The sequence below is a fragment of the Psittacula echo genome, assembly GCF_963264785.1.
Source record: "Psittacula echo genome assembly, chromosome: 19".
Classification (NCBI taxonomy): domain Eukaryota; kingdom Metazoa; phylum Chordata; class Aves; order Psittaciformes; family Psittacidae; genus Psittacula; species Psittacula echo.
The window spans coordinates 3,652,555-3,669,047 of NC_137755.1; the positions used below are offsets into that span (position 1 = coordinate 3,652,555).

Consider the following 16,493-nt stretch of genomic DNA (forward strand, 5'->3'; position numbering starts at 1 on the left):
AAGCTCGCCTTGTGTGTCTTGAGGTGGGGGAGTCCGTGCCCGGAGAAAATCCCGCAAGCCGTGTGCGCCGACTTTTACTTTCTGCTCTGACTAGTTTAAATCAATTCTTGCGTGGATCAAGTGAACAATCCCTGATGAGCTCGCACTTTGCCCCACCTCTAGACAAACCCCCGTATCCACAGGTACGGGTGAAAGATCCGGAAAAGGGTAAGATAGGTCCATTTGCCCTACGGGCTCACAGGTGGGGCTATGCCTGTGTAGAGGGTGAGACTGGGCTACGCTGGGTACCGGCAAAATGGTTATTACCGTACTTGTAGTTGTGTCTGTAAGTTTGTATTTGAGCTATATTTCACAGGTGGTGACTGGCGCTGGGCTGTATCTGGGAGAGAGTGATGGAAAGAGGTGCAAAATGACATCCCTGGCCCTTGTGTGTCCAGATGACTTCACTCACGGATCCAGTCACAACGTGCCTTACGAACTTTGTAGCCGGCCGTTGAATATGACAACACTCAGGCCGGAAACACCTGCGTCTAGGTCCCTTTAGGCTGACGCTCTGTGTTTATGCTTGTTTCTTTCTCGCTTGATTATGTAATACACACCGTGTGTGAATACTTAGTTGCACAAACCTTTCTTACTTGGTTAATTAGAGTTATGAGTTACGCACCATGTGTGAATACTTAGTTACACGAACCTTCCTTACTTAGTTAATTAGAGTTATAAGTTGCTTATCTGGAATAGCTGTTAAACCCCTGAGTTTTTTAGTCTTGAGGCGGGGGAGATGTAGGGATTGGCGCACGGAAGATCATGTGATGTGAGGGAAGTTGCCAGGAGGGACAGGAACCAGCTGACTCTGGGGAGGTGCTTGGGCAACAGATACAAGGATTGTAACTGCGCAATAAATCGTTGTTGACCCGCATTCCGTGAATGCTCTATGTCTTGACCCTAGTTCGGAGGGAACTAGTGCTTCCGTCCCTCATCACACGAGTAGCGAGAAACTACATCACCCAGCTATCTTAAAAGCGTAAGCACACAGACACATTCATCCAGATGACAGAAGCTGGTGCTCACCCTTCCTATTCTGGAGTGAAACAACAGGAGGAGGAAGATTTTTCCTATAGGAAGACGGGCACACTACTGCACAGCTACTGAGCACCACTGTGGCCTAGGGAACACCATTCAAAAACAACCATAAAGGAAAGCAGACCAAAAAATTATGAAGGAAACACAATTCTGAACCGGTTCACCACTTGTAAAAATTAGTCGAACAAAAGAAGCTGTTTCTTATCTCCTGGATAACAGCACTGGAACCAGATCCATATTCAGGTCAAACAGTTCACTTGGAAGTTCTGCACCATTCTTCATTTCTTTTAAAAAGGAAGAAGTCCCAACAACTTGCTTTCTTAGCACAGGGAAAGTTCAAGAACAGTTGTGCAAGGGAGCATTTGAAACCGATGGTTTGGGAGTCACAGCAGCAACGTGCTCAGCAGTAAACAACATGAATGCTTTCTGTCCTTTTCCTGCTTTCAAATCCATCTCCTACCAACCAAACCACAATCCCCACATGGCAGCACAGCAGCTGTGACAGACTTGACTGTGCTTGACAGGATTCACTGAATATTGTTGATACGCTGTCAGGAGGTGTGCAAGGATGGCTGCTTATTGTGAGCCAAACCCTTCAGGTGCCCTAAAAGAATCAACTGCCTTGAAAACAGAAGAGATTGGGAAAGAAAACAAACCCTGCTGCTGTTATTTTAAAAGGCAAGAGGAAAAGGATGAGCACCAGACAAAAATCAGGCAGCCCATGCCTTGGTGAAGGTCATCAGCACAACCACGGCCTGACTGGATTGCAGGAGCAGAACATGGCCTCACAGAGAAGAAGGCAATGCGGGCACTGTTTAACCCCCTTTTTCCTCCCGAATGGTCTCTTCCTGTTCACAACGGGCTCCGGTTCAGACAAGCTGTGTAAACCCTGTGCTCACCGGAGCGCGGAGCCAAAGCACCGCTGCTGCTGCTGCAGAGCCACGAGAGCTGATGGGCACTGCCCTTGTGCACAGCCTGCCGGCAGGGGGCACCAGAGGAAGCTCAGCGCTGCACTGCCATGGCTCTGACAGCCCCGCAGAGCAGGGCTCAGGACAAGAGGAGCAAAAAGCTTTTTGGATGTTCCTGCTGGCGCTGCTCAGGCTGAAATGGAACCAACCGGGAAAGTTTGCTCCCCCCAACCCATCCGTGCCTCCGGGATGCCAGGATTCTCTGACCCCCAACCTGGGGGGCAGTTGTGGGTCTGGGGGTCACTTGGGGGTCACTTGAGGGGCAGTTGTAGGTCGGGGGGGTGACTGGCTGGGCAGTTGCAGGTCTGGGGAGTCATTTGGGTGGCAGGAGTGTGTTTGGGGGTGACTGGGAGGTCACTGGAGGTGGAGGTGTAGGTCTGACGTGCCACTTGGGGGTCACTTGGGTTTGTGTGCGTCTGGGTGGACACCTGGGGGTCACTTGAATGACAGTTGTGGGTCTGCGGGTTTACTCAGGGGCCACTTAGGGGGCAGTTGTGGGTCTAGGGTGTCACTTGGGAGGCAGTTTTGAGTCTGGGGAGTCACTTGGGGGGCCAGTTGTTTGCCTGGGTGGTCACTTGGCGGGCAGATGTGGGTCTGGGGAGTCAATTTGGGGTCACTTGGGGGGCAGTTTTTGGCTCTATGGGGATACCTTTAGGGTCACTTGGGGGCAGTTTTGGGTCTAGGGTGTCACTTGGGAGGCAGTTTTGAGTCTGGGGAGTCACTTGTGGGGCCAGTTGTTTGCCTGGGTGGTCACTTGGCGGGCAGATGTGGGTCTGGGGAGTCAATTTGGGGTCACTTGGGGGGCAGTTTTTGGCTCTATGGGGATACCTTTAGGGTCACTTGGGGGCAGTTGTGGTTCTGGAAGTCACTGGGGGGTGACTTGAGGGGCAGTTTTTGGTCTATGGAATCAATTTGGAGTCACTTGGGGGGGCATTTGTGGGTCTGGAGGGTCACATGTGGGGCACTTGTGGGTCTGGGTGCTTACTTGGGGTAACTTGTGGGGCAGTTGTGGGTCTGGGGAGTCAATTTGGGGTCACTTGGGGAGCAGTTGTGTGTCTGGGTGGTCACTTCAGGTCTCTTGGGGGGCAGTTGTGGGTCTGGGTGGTCACTTGGGGGTCACTTGTGAGGCAGTTGTGGGTCTGGGGAGTCAATTTGGCATCACTTGGGGGACAGCTGTGGCTCGATGGGGGTCACGTGGGGGTCAATTTGGGGACAGTTGGGGGTCTAGGTGGTTACTTGGTGGTCATTTGGGGGCAGTTGTGGGTCTGGAGGGTCACTTTGGGGTCACTTGGGTCGCAGTGGTTGGTCTGGGGAGTCAATTTGGGGTCACATGGGGGGCAGTTGTGTGTCTGGAGGTCTCTGGGGGGTCACTTGGCAGGCAGATGTGGCTCGATGGGGGTCACTTGGGGGGTATTTGTGGGTCTGGGGAGTGTCATGGTTTAGCCCAGCCGGTAACTGAGAACCACGCAGCCGCTCGCTCGCTCTCCTTCCTCTCCCCCCACCTCCCTCTGACCTCCATCCCCACCCCCCCCGCCCAGGCTCCAGAGGGAAGGGCAGGAGAATGGAAAGAATGTAACTGCCATGGGTTGAGATAAGAGCAGTCCAGTAACTAAGGGATAACTGAAACCCACTGCTGCTACCGCCAGTAACAATAATGGTGAGGGGAAGAACAAGGGGGGAGAATACAATTGCTCACCACTCACCGACCAATACCCAGCCTGCCCCGAGGAGGGATCTGGGCATCACGAGTGACTCCCCCCAGTTTCCCCCTGGGGCGGCTGCGGGGTCTCTCTGCCACCCTGCGGGATGGAGGGATGTGGGCAGGGGAGGGAAGGGCAGCGCAAGGGACGTGACCACGTTTGATGCCTACAAGAAAGCTGGAGGGGGATTCTTTACAAGGGTGTGTAGTGGTCAGACAAGTGGGAACGGCTTTAAGTTGACAGGGGGGTGAATAAGATGAGACCTTAGGGGGAAGTTCTTCCCTGTGAGCGTGGTGGGACACTGTCACAGGCTGCCCAGAATGACATTCATTCGGCAGTGGGTCTTTCCTGGTTCAAGGCAAGCAGAGAGGCAGCTTTTCCTGGATTTACCACAGATTTAATATAGATTGGATGAGAGGGAGAGAAATTCTATTGAATAAGGGTCAGGATGGAGAAAGTGCTCCCTGCTCATGGCAAGGTTGGAGTAAAAAAAACAATAAACCCCAGGTTTGCCAGATTTGGGAGGGATTTGGTCTGTGGTGACACCTAAAGCACCCCCAGAGCATCCTCAGGATGCCCAGAGCAACCCAGGGATGCCCCTAGAGATGCCCAGAGAGTGCCTGCAGCACCTCCAGAGCACCCCATGGACCCAGTCAGGGTTCATGCATCACAATGACCTTGGGGACATGGGGACCACAGGGGTGGCTGATTCTGGAACACTCCGTATTCAGGTGTGCGAGGCCACGGAACCCCACGGAACCCTTCAGGAAGCCTTCAGAGTGCCCAGTGCGATGGGCACGATGCTGCCGCCATCACAAAGCCGTGGGGGTCGCTGTGGAGACGCCCATTGTGACGGGGCCCCCCCGCTGAGCGTGGGCTATTGAAGGAGCCAGAGCCCTGCAGGAACCAGTGCAGAGGAGAGCCCTCCCTCGGGAGGCTGCATCTCCCGTGCCTGCCCTGCGCATCCAGCAGCACGAGGCCGATGTGAAGCTGCTGCAGGGGCAGCAGCGCCGGGACCTGAAGGAGCAGCACAAGAAGCACCTCAAGAAGCTTTTGGCTCTGCACAAGCACCTGCAGCCAGGTGGGACCCCAGAACCCGGCACCCCAGGACCCAGCCCCCCCTGCACCCCAAAATCCCAGCGGGGAGCCCCGAATCCCCCAAACCCAAACCCTGCAGCTCCAAATCCGCCCCGGCTCAGCGTAGCTGCCAGGAGCCCCCTGACAAAGGGGTGGTCTGAAAAGTGGGGTCCCCCCAGCACATGCCCTGGGGTCCCCCCAAATGCTGTGGGACCTCAAATCCACTGGGGGGACCCCAACATTGCTTTGGGCTCAGCAGTGAATTCAGGGTGTCGGGGGGCTTGGACCCTCCAAGAGTGGCACCCCAATAAAGGGCCCTGGAGGCAGCCAAAGCAATCGTGGTGCCCCCTAGAATCCTGGGGGACCCCAAATCTCCTTGAAGCAACAGACAAGCAGGCAGGACCCCCAAATGGGGGGCCTGTAGCACCTCCATCAAAGATGATGAAGGGAGTGGAGCATCTCCCTTATGAGGAAAGGCTGAGGGAGCTGGGTCTCTATAGTTTGGAGAAGAGGAGACTGCGGGGGGACCTTATTAGTGTATATAAATATATAAAGGGGGAGTGTCACGAGGATGGAGCCAGGCTCTTCTCAGTGGCAAACAATGATAGGACAAGGGGTAATGGGTACAAACTGGAACACAAGAGGTTCCACTTAAACTTGAGAAGAAACTTCTTCTCAGTGAGGGTGACGGAACACTGGAACAGGCTGCCCAGGGAGGTTGTGGAGTCTCCTTCTCTGGAGACATTCAAAACCCGTCTGGACACATTCCCGTGTAACCTTATCTAGGTGTTCCTGCTCTGGCAGGGGGATTGGACTAGATGATCTTTTGAGGTCCCTTCCAATCTCTAACATACTGTGTGATACTGTGTGTGATAACAGGAAAGCATTCTATAGGTACATTGCAAATGAAAGATAGACGAGGGACAACGTAGCCCTCCTCAGGAAGCTATCAGGAGAACTGCCTACCCTGGATTTGGAGAAGGCTGAGGTTCTTAATGACTTCTTTGCCTCAGTCTTCACTGGCAAACACTCTGACCACATCACCAAAGCCTTGGAAGGCAGACGCAGGGACTGTGAGAATGAAGACCTTGGGCCCACTGAAGAAGAGGATCTGGTTCGAGACCATCTTAAGAACCTAAATGTGCACAAGTCCATGGGACCTAATGAAATCCATCTACGGGTCCTGAAGGAGCTGGCAAATGAAGTTGCTAAGCCACTGTCCATCATAGTTGAAAGATCACAGCAGTTAGGTGAAGTTCCCAGTGACTGGAAAAAGGGAAATATAACCCCCATTTTCAAGAAGGGGGAAATGGATGAGCCAGGGAATTACAGAGCAGTCAGTCTCACCTCTGTGCCTGGCAAAATCTTGGAGCAGATTCTCCTGGAAGGCATGCTAAGGCACATGAAAAACAAGGAGGTGGTTGGTGACAGCCAGCATGGCTTCACTAAGGGGACATCCTGCCTGACCAATTTGGAGACCTTCTATGATGGGGCTATGTAACTGATGGACAGGGGTAAAGCAGTTGATGTCATCTACCTGGACTTGTGCAAAGCCTTTGACACTGTCCCACACGACATCCTTGTCTCTCTAAACTCTAAAGAGTTGTGGTCAATGGCTCGATGTCCGGCTGGAGACCGGTAACAAGTGGTGTCCCCCAGGGATGGGTGTTGGGACCGGTCTTGTTCAACATCTTTGTCGCTGACATGGACAGCGGGATTGAGTGCGCCCTCAGCAAGTTTGCCGATGACACCGAGCTGTGTGGTTCAGTTGATACGGCGGAGGGAAGGGATGCCATCCAGAGGTACCTCGACAGGCTTGTGAGGTGGGCTGATGCCAACCTTCTGAAGTTTAACCATGCCAAGTGCAAGGTCCTACACCTGGGTCAGAGCATTCCCAGGCACTGCTACAGATTGGGCAGAGCAGAGATCCAGAGCAGCTCTGTGGAGAAGGACTTGGGGGTGTTGGTCGATGAGAAAATGAACATGAGCCGGCTGCAGTGTGTGCTCGCAGCCCAGAAAGCCAAGCGTATCCTGGGCTGCATCAAAAGAAGCGTGACCAGCAGGTCGAAGGAGGTGATCCTGCCCCTCTGCTCTGCTCTCCTGAGACCTCACTTGCAGTATTGTGTGCAGTTCTGGTGTCCTCAACATAAAAAGGACATGGAACTGTTGGAACAAGTCCAGATGAGGGCCACAAGGATGATCAGGGGGACTATATGAAGATAGGCTGAGCAAGTTGTGGCTGTTCAGCCTGGAGAAGAGAAGGCTGCTTGGAGACCTCACAGCAGCCTTCCAGTATCTGAAGGGGGCCTACGAGGATGCTGGGGAGTGACTCTTCATCAGGGACTGTAGTGATAGGACAAGGGGTAACGGGTTAAAACTTAAACAGAGAAGTTCAAATTGGATCTAAGGAAGAAATTCTTTACTGTGGGGGTGGTGAGGCACCGGAATGGGTTGCCCAGAGAAGTTGTGAATGCTCCATCCCTGGGGGTGTTGAAGGCCAGGTTGGACAAAGCCTTGGGTGGCATGGTTTAGTGTGAGGTGTCCCTGCCTGTGGCACGGGGGTTGGAACTAGATGATCTTAAGGCCCTTTCCAACCCTAACTATTCTATGATTCTACGATTCTATTATTATTACTGGTGGTAGCGGCGGTGGTTTGTGTTATTCCTTAGTTACTGGACTGTTCTTATCTCAACTCGTGGGAGTTACATTTTTTCGATTCTCCTTCCCATCCCTCTGGGAGGGGCAGTGAGCGAGCGACTACGTGGTTCTGAATTACTGACTGGACTTAAACCACGGCACCGCGGCAACACATCGGGGCTGCCGGAAGGTGGCAAAGGCCCTGCTGGGAAACTGGAGGGTTCCAGCAATGCCCATGGAAGTGCTTCTGCCAGCACGCTTGGAAGGACTCCCAACATTGCAGAACATGGCAGGGCCCTGGCAGTCTGCACCAACCCTGCAGAATCTCCTCAAGCATTCTAGATGGAGGCAGAGGCCTCAGCAGGCTCTGGCAAGGCTGCGGAATAACACCGGGCATTCTAGAATGAGCATGTGCTCTGGAACTGTGCTAAAGCCCTCAGGAGCCTGACCGGCATTCAGGAAGGTGGCAAAAGCCCTGGTGGGCCTTGGAAGCCCTCCAGGTATTCCAGACTCAGGGATCGTTATCAGACTTGCTCATGCTCCTTCACCATCAGAGCCGCTTCCCATGGAAACTCCTGGAATGGTCCCCAAGTGAGTCCAGAGTCTGTTCTCTGCTGCTGGCCTTCCTCATGCCCTTTAGCATCTGAGTCCCCACTATTGCATGCTCATGACAGCCAAGGCTGACACTGATGATCACATCCTGAGCAGCCTTTCCAGGGGAGCATCACCCTTGTTGGCCTGCCCTGCACCTGTGTTAACCGGTTGTGCCAAGACCCTCCACACTGTTGCACCCTGTTGCTTTGCATGGCCAGGGACTGCCAGGGCAATTACCTGCAAGGTACCTGCTCATTAGCCTGGAGGCTTCCTCAGGTGCTGACAAAAGACCTTTTCTGTTTCCCCTCCCTGAGCAAGTAGTTTGTAACTGAGCACAATGTCCCTCTTATCAAATCCTCTAATCCTCAGTCACAAAAGGCAACCCAATCTGTTCCCTGTCACACAGAGGACCTCCAGAAATCCAAGTTTCCCCTTCATGCAGGGGGCATCCACCCTCCTCATCCTTCTTGTCTCCATGCTACACCTCTTGGGGTTCCAGCCATCAAAGGGACATGAGACTACCTGTACAATTCTCTCCTTACAGAGCTAGATCTAGGGAACAGCATTTTAAATGATGCCTCACAGAGTCCAGTGCATTTTCTCCTGGGACAGCAACAGACCAGCAGGTCCTGGTGAAAAACATTCTCTCAGCACCTTGGATGCTGCCCCTTTGGTCTCATGAACTGATAAGGCTGTAGTCTGCAAAGACCCTAACCCTTGATCCCCATCCAGTGCTGGTTTTTCCCCTTTCCCATCCAGGGTCCTTTCTCAAAGCACAAAGTCCTGAGAGATCTTGCTGGTGGTAACTGAGGCAAAGAGGAGATAGGCTACCTGAGATCTACCCGCATGTACTCTTGCTTTATTTAGTGGTGGTCCTGTGTTATCTTGTTTCTTCTTTAACTGTTCCTGAAGTAGGAGCATCTCATCCTGGTGCTCTTCAATTCCTGTTTGAGCTTGTCTGAGATTTGCTATGACCCATCGCTGTGCATAAAGGATGCTGTCTCTGAAAGCCAGATGTAGCCAAGCACACAGTTAAAATGCTTGGGCTGTTCCTTAGCTGAATCATCAAGGGAGTGAGTAAAGACCCTGCAGTGATGTACTTTGTGTTCACTCAATGCCTGCAGCTGCAGGGTGGCAGAAAGGACAGACCTGGCATCACTGATAGCAACTGATGCCTGATGCCTCTGAGCACTTACAAGAATATTCCCAGCGATATTGTCTTGTCTCTATATCAGCCTGCACGTATCTTGGCCTGTCTCTATAACTTGCATGTAACTTTGACCAGCCCTGTAATGGAAATGTCACCAGAGATTTGCACCCAGACACGTCACTCCTGGCCCCTGTCAATGTTAATGCTGAGACAAAGATCCCTAATGTAGGTGCCTTTTCAAGGAAGACCTGACCAGAGGCAGGAGGAATCCTACCTCCTGTGGGTTTGTGGTGTTCATGGGAGGGAGCTGAGTCCCCTTCCAGCCCCAGGCCTACAGACTTAGGTGGAGATGCCTCAGCTAACCAGGGTGAATCCACTCCATCAGCAAGGGTAAAGGAGATCCCAGCCTGTCTTTGTCTGGCTGTCCTAATGATGGGACAAGAAACAGGCTGCCCACAGAAGTGGTTGTGTCACCATTCCTGGAGGCCTTTAAAAGACATGGAGATGTGGCACTTGTTGACATGGGTCAGTGGTGGACATGACAGTGTTTGGTTAAGAGAGTTAAGAGTTGATGTTGAGGGTGTTTTTGAATCTAAATGTTTCTGTAATTCTGAGAAACTTTGTTTACACCAAACTGCATCTCTCATCAGAGCAATGACACTGCAGGCAGGCAGTGTGTCTGCCAGCTGAGGGAGGGAACATCAGTGCATGCTTCATGCTGTTAACCATGGGGTTCCTCTGGAGCCCAGGGAGCCCTGGAGGGAGCCCAGTGGGGCAGAGGCAGAACCACCTCGGGCTGGGCCTCTCCTGATGAGCTGGGAGCAAGGGGAGACCTGCGAGCCTCAGAGAGCTTAAAGGCACTTGGCAGTGGAGGATGCTGAGAGCTCCCTGCAGGAGAAACCTTCCCAGCCCTGTGCATGGTAAGGCTCTGGGTGCAGGGCAATGCAGCCGCAGTTCCTGGAGGGATCTGCTCAAGCTGCTGCCTCGGACAGTCCATGGGATCTGTCAGGAGGACTCTCTTGGTTTCTCTGTGTAGATAAGGAGCAGGATGTGCTGCAGAGCAGGGCTTCCCTCTGCACCATGCGAGGGACAGGACAAGGCAGGTCCCTTGTCCTGGGGCTGGCTGCAGGCTGTGAATGTGGGTGTGCAGGCAGGGGTGCCCAGCGCTGTCCTTGCGAGCAGGGTGCCTGCAGCCCAGGGGCTGTGTGCAGGGGCAGGGACTCTGCTGCCTGCCAGGGTCAGCACTCAGCCTGCCCGGGAGCTCCACATGGTGCTGGGGGAGAGGTGCTGGAGGTTAGGAACAACCCCTGGCAGGGCAGTAGAAGTGTTCTTGTGCACTGGAGAGGGTGCTGTGTGGGTCAGGGCTGCTCAGAGCTCCACATCACTCTGAGCACGTTTGCAGAGGGTCCTGCTGAAAGACACTGAGGCAGCGATTGCCTGATAGGGAAGGAGCCTGAGCTCTGATGTTTTCCACTCTTGGTGGGCAGGTTGGGCAGTGGGAGCTGGGAATTTCCTTCTCTGCTTTGGAGAAGGCACCGAGAGTCTTGTCAGGACTTGTGTGAGCTGCTCCTGAGCCCCTGCAGAGGCAGAGCTGCCCCTGGGCAGAGCCCTGCTGCCGGGAGGGGTGTGCAGGGCAGAGCTGAGCACACAGCCCATGGGATGGGCTCTGGGAGCACTGAGAGGGAGCAGAGCTGGGCCCAGAGCAGCAGCTCCTGGCAGGGACAGCTCCAGGCGGCAGAGACATGGGCAGGGAGTGGGGGGAAAGTGCAGCCCAGGCCTGGGGAGGGTGCGTTCAGGCAGCTCTCTTGGTGTCTGGCACTGGAGGTGGCTGCTGGCCATGCTCTGCTGGGCAAGGAGCTGACTGTCCCTCTAGAAAGTGCAGGGCAGCTGAGAACCAGACCGATGGACTCTGCAGCAACCTTGAGTAGGCACGAACCCACAGACAGTTGAGAACTTTTGTCTGTCTCACGCCGAAACTCTTCACAGTTGCCTTCAAAAACTTAGGAATTTTATCCCTAATAGAGCCACAAAAAAAGCCAAACAAACCAACCCACCAGCCTTACAGAAAAACATGACCAAGTCACGCTGAGCCTCTCCTATGCAGACCGAAAGTGCTCAGAGTCGTGAGTGCGTAAATTGAACTTCTGTATCTGACATCCCTCCTGTCCTAACCTGTAACTGCCTTTTTCTGCTCTGACAGTGCCCCATGCCCAGAGGCAGCAGATGTCCAACGGCAGCTCCATCACCCACTTCCTCCTCCTGCCATTTGCAGACAGGCGGGAGCTGCAGCTCTGGCACTTCTGGCTCTTCCTGGGCATCTTCCTGGCTGCGCTCCTGGGCAACGGCCTCATCATCACCAGCACAGCCTGCGACCAGCACCTCCACACCCCCATGTACTTCTTCCTCCTCAACCTCTCCCTGCTGGACCTGGCCTGCATCTCCACCACTGTCCCCAAATCCATGGTCAATTCCCTCTGGGACACCAGGGCCATCTCCTACACAGGTTGTGCTGCACAGATCTTTTTCTTTCTCTTTTTCATTTCAGCAGAGTATTTTCTCCTCACTGTCATGTCCTACGACCGCTACGTGGCCATCTGCAAGCCCCTGCACTACGGGAGCCTCCTGGGCAGCAGAGCTTGTGTCCACATGGCAGCAGCTGCCTGGGGCGCTGGGTTTCTCTATGCTCTGCTGCACACAGCCAATACATTTTCACTGCCCCTCTGCCGAGGCAATGCTGTGGAGCAGTTCTTCTGTGAAATCCCCCAGATCCTCAAGCTCTCCTGCTCACATTCCTACCTCAGGGAAGTTGGGCTTCTTGTGCTTAGTGCCCTGATTGTTATTGGCTGTTTTGTGTTCATTGTGGGGTCCTATGTGCAGATCTTCAGGGCTGTGCTGAGGATCCCAAATGAGCAGGGACGCCACAAAGCCTTTTCCACGTGCCTCCCTCACCTGGCTGTGCTCTCTCTGCTTGTCAGCACTTCAGCATTTGCCTACGTGAAGCCCCCCTCCATCTCCTCCCCATCCCTGGATCTGGTGCTGTCAGTGCTGTACTCAGTGGTGCCTCCAGCAGTGAATCCCCTCATCTATAGCCTGCGGAATCAGGAGCTCAAGGATGCTGTGAGGAAGCTGCTGACTGGATGTGTTTCAGCAGCCATACACTGCCTGCTGTCCTCTGCAAAAGGCTTCCATTGTAGGTCATTACAGGCCAAGTCTGTCTTTGCTGCTTTACATTTGTTTTCCTGTTTCAATTTGTGGTGATGTTGTCTTCATAGAAATGTCAGTTTTCATCTCCTCCAGCTTAACTAGCCACCCATGTTGTGTGACCCACAGACTTTGTGTCAGTGAAGGTCTCTCACAGTATTTGAGTTAAATAAATGATCCTGCAGCAACTTCTTGTCTGTGCTATGTGCTCACATGGCAGGAATGAAGGGGAATGAAATCAGCTTTCTGGCTGCTCCAGCTCTGGGATGGCTGCTCTGTGCCTGGAGCAGGAAAAGCTCTTGGGGAGCCCAAGGGCCGGGGTTGTTGTGCTGGTGTGGGGAGATGGGATGGCATGGGGGGGCTGCAGAGCTCTCAGGGTGTCCTGGGCAGGAGAGCAGGGGACACAGGGGTCCCTGCAGGGGACTCCCCTGCAATGGCCCAGGCTGGGGCTGCCTGGCTGGGAGCAGCCCATGGGAAAGGTCTGGGTGGGCAGGAGCTGGACAGGAGGCAGCGTGTGCCCTGGCAGCAAGGGAGGACAGCAGCATGGCGGGCTGTATGACCAGGAGCACGGCAGGAGAACAAGGGAAGGGATGCTCTGGAATACTCCATCCAGGTTTCAGATCCCCAATTCAGGAATGCTATTGGCAAACAGGAGTGGGTTTAGCAATGAGCCCTGAGGACAGGCAGGGACTGGATTATGGTGCCAGTGGGGAGAGGCTGGGGGAGCTGGGCTTGTCCAGCCCGGAGAAGGGAAGGCTGATGGGGACCTGAGATCTTGGGAAGGGAAGGCTGTTGGGGACTGGCTGCCTGTACCGGCAAGGAGGCCATGGAGAATACAGAGCCAGGCTCCTCACCATGGTGCCTGTTGGGAGGACAAAAGGCAATGGGGGATAGTGACAGAGGAGACGTTGAGCCAGGACATAAGGAAACCTTGTTCCCATAGGCTCAGGCAAGTGCTGCATCAGGTCACCCAGAGAGGCTGTGCAGTCTCTGGCCTTGGGGATTTCCAACTCAGACTGAATCAAGCCTTGAACCACTTGCTCTGACCCTGTTACTGATGGGTTTGACTTGAGACCTCTTGATGTCCCTTCCAACTTCTCTTATGATGTTACAATGATGGGCTTACGAAGGGCCACAGAGGTGCTCTAAGGGCTGGAGAACATCTCTGATGAAGACAGGCTGTGAGAGCTGGGAGTGTTCAGCCTGGAGAAGGTCCCAGTTGGACATCTTAGCATCTGCTGTACGTAAGCAGGGTGTACAAGAAATCTGGAGAGGGGCTTTTTGCAAAGGTGTGCAGTGACAGGAATAAGGGGAATGGCTTCAGGCTGAAAATGGGTAGATTTAGATCAGACATTAGGAGGAAGTTGTGCCCTTTGAGATGCCACGAGGGCTGAAGCAATTCTGTGATGAAGTCATGTTGACAGATTTGAGTGTTCAGCCTGGAGAATAGAAGGTTCTAGGGAGACATCGTAGCAATCTGCCCATATCTAACCAGGGCCTACAAGAAATCTGGAGAGGGTCTTTTTACAAGGGTGTGCAGTGACACGACAAGGGGGAGTGGATTTAAGGTGAAAAAAGGGTGATTTAGCTTGGACATTCAGAGGAAGCTGTTCCCTCTGAGGATGGTGGGACACTGGCACAGGGTGCCCAGAGAAGCTGTGGCTGCCCCATCCCTGGCAGAATTTAAGGCCAGGTTGGATGGGACTCATCTCTGAAGCAGTGCTTTGCCCAGCTGTGATGTTCACAAGGGATGTCAGATGAAATCCAACTTCATTATAAAGTTCTCTACTTGTACTCATGACTCAGATGATTCTGGGCTGCATAAGAGAGGCTCAGCATGGCCTTAGAGTCATTTTGACTGTGTTATTTATTTACTGGCATAACATTGGTGAGGTGGTTTTTTAGGGTATAAAACATTCTTTGTATGACCGAAAACCTGAAGAGTATTGAAAGAGTGAGAAGTTCTCACCTCTTTGTAGCTTAGTGCAGAGCCAGGAGAGTTCTTTCCCATTTGCTCTATGCTTTAACCACATGTGTAAGATACCTTCACACACAAATTGATCCTAAGAACCCCCACAAACACCTGTCCTGTGCTGAGAGCAGGGCAGCACGGTTTCAAAGGGCAGATCACGGAGTTCTCATGGGGAGAAGCAAAGGACTGTGCCCAGCAGAGCATGGCCAGCAGCCACCTCCAGTGCCAGACACCAAGAGAGCTGCCTGAACGCACCCTCCCCAGGCCTGGGCTGCACTTTCCCCCCACTCCCTGCCCATGTCTCTGCTGCCTGGAGCTGTCCCTGCCAGGAGCTGCTGCTCTGGGCCCAGCTCTGCTCCCTCTCAGTGCTCCCAGAGCCCATCCCATGGGCTGTGTGCTCAGCTCTGCCCTGCACACCCCTCCCGGCAGCAGGGCTCTGCCCAGGGGCAGCTCTGCCTCTGCAGGAACCTCACACCTGGCACTCCATGGATCCATCAATGGTCAATGGAGAAACATGGTCACCCCCTGAGGAAAGCCTTGAGAGCTTCTTAACTCTTCAGTGAGTTACTGGTGGCAATGAGCAGTGTGCAGGGAGGTGAGGGACGGTGGAGGGAAGTCAGCAAGAAGCAAGGTGATGGTTCAGGGCTTTAACCAATCCTTACAAGCAGGACGGAGCCCAGCAATGGAGAGCAGTTGATGTCTGTAGGTGGAGGAGGAGGAGGTGTTCCTGGAGTGTGGCTGCAGAGCCTGGACAAACCAGAGGCTGTCTGAGAAGTTTCCCTCATGGGAACATGCCTCAGCGTGGCACATGGGGCATGCCCACTGCTGGGGGTGCCTGAGCACTGCTCCTCATGCCCCATGAGCCGACCTTCCTGTCTGCCTCTCCTGCACTACCCAAACTTGCCTGGAATGCAGGATCCATCCCTGAGCCTGGAGAATGCAGGAACCTCCTGCAGTGAGGGGTCACTGCTGCAGGGGAAGTGCAAAGCTTCTGTGAGACACTTGTGAGTGTGGGCAGAGAGTGGGGTGTGCACAGCAGAGAGGGTGCTACAGGCAGGAAGCTGTCCCAGATGGGGTGCCCTGTTCCCACAGCATGGGGTACCTTGCACCCAAGGACACCACCTTTCCTTCTGGCTCTTGCCAGGAAGTTCTCAATCCAGACCATTCCCTTTTCCCACTGCTCTCCCATGGTGCTTAGTTCTCTATCCTGATGGCATCACCCATTCCTCTAGAAGCCTCCTTTAGATGGCCTTGCTGAGGGATATTCACTCCACCTGCTGAATTGACACTACAGTAGCAGCCTACAACTACTTGAAATGTGGCTTCAGAGATGAGGGAGGTTTTCTTTGTAGCGGGAAGAGAAGGAAACCTCTGCAAAGTGCAGCTTGGAAGGTTCAGACTCAAAAGTGAGGTAAGAGAAATGTCTCTCTAAAGGTGGAGCTGTGATGCAAGAGGTCACCCAGAGGGAGTCTGGCTCAGCCCATGGCTTTGTGTTTCAAGGAGCAGACAGCCATGGGTGCAGAGATGTGACTGAAGGTACAGAAATGCCAGGTGAGAGCCAGGTGGGAAAGCAAGATGGGTGTCAAGAGCCTGAAGGGAAAGAGGTGCAGGCATGGGCCAGTGAAGGACAGCCTGCAGCAGAGATGAGTGAGGATTCTGGCAAGGCTGAAAGGCCCAAAAGAACAAAAGGTCTCTGTGCCCTGGGCTATGGCAGTTGCCTCTTTCATCAAGGCCTATGAGGAGAACTTTCATTCTCAGGATTTCAGGCTCTACTTCTGCAAGGGCTGTGGTCAGGGCTTGGCCTTTCTGCTTCATCAAACAAACCAAGGGTTTTCTCACCACCAGACACCTGCATTTTGCCTTTGTCTCCCAGTAGTCACAGCCTGCAGTTACTTGCTTTAAGGAGTCCCTGGGGAGGCTTTGTCAGTAACAGCCCTCAGTGGGGTCCATTAATGCTGAAGGGACTTGGGACTTTGCTTCTGACTTGGACTTCTTGAGAGGTTTCCTCAGTCTCCTCTCAGCACCTGAGGTTCATGGACTCAGCCCAAATACACCATGGGGCTCGTTAAATCCTTTGGGTTTTGTCAAGCATTCCAGATTGCACAGCACATTGG

At 53.6% G+C, this 16,493-nt stretch overlaps 1 pseudogene across 1 annotated transcript; it reads left to right on the forward strand.

The window, feature by feature from the left end:
- The first annotated feature begins 11,429 nt into the window (after positions 1–11,429).
- Positions 11,430–12,400, forward strand: LOC308228555 (olfactory receptor 14C36-like; annotated as a pseudogene). The gene has a single exon. The product of its transcript is annotated as an olfactory receptor 14C36-like (transcript).
- Positions 12,401–16,493: the final 4,093 nt, after the last annotated feature.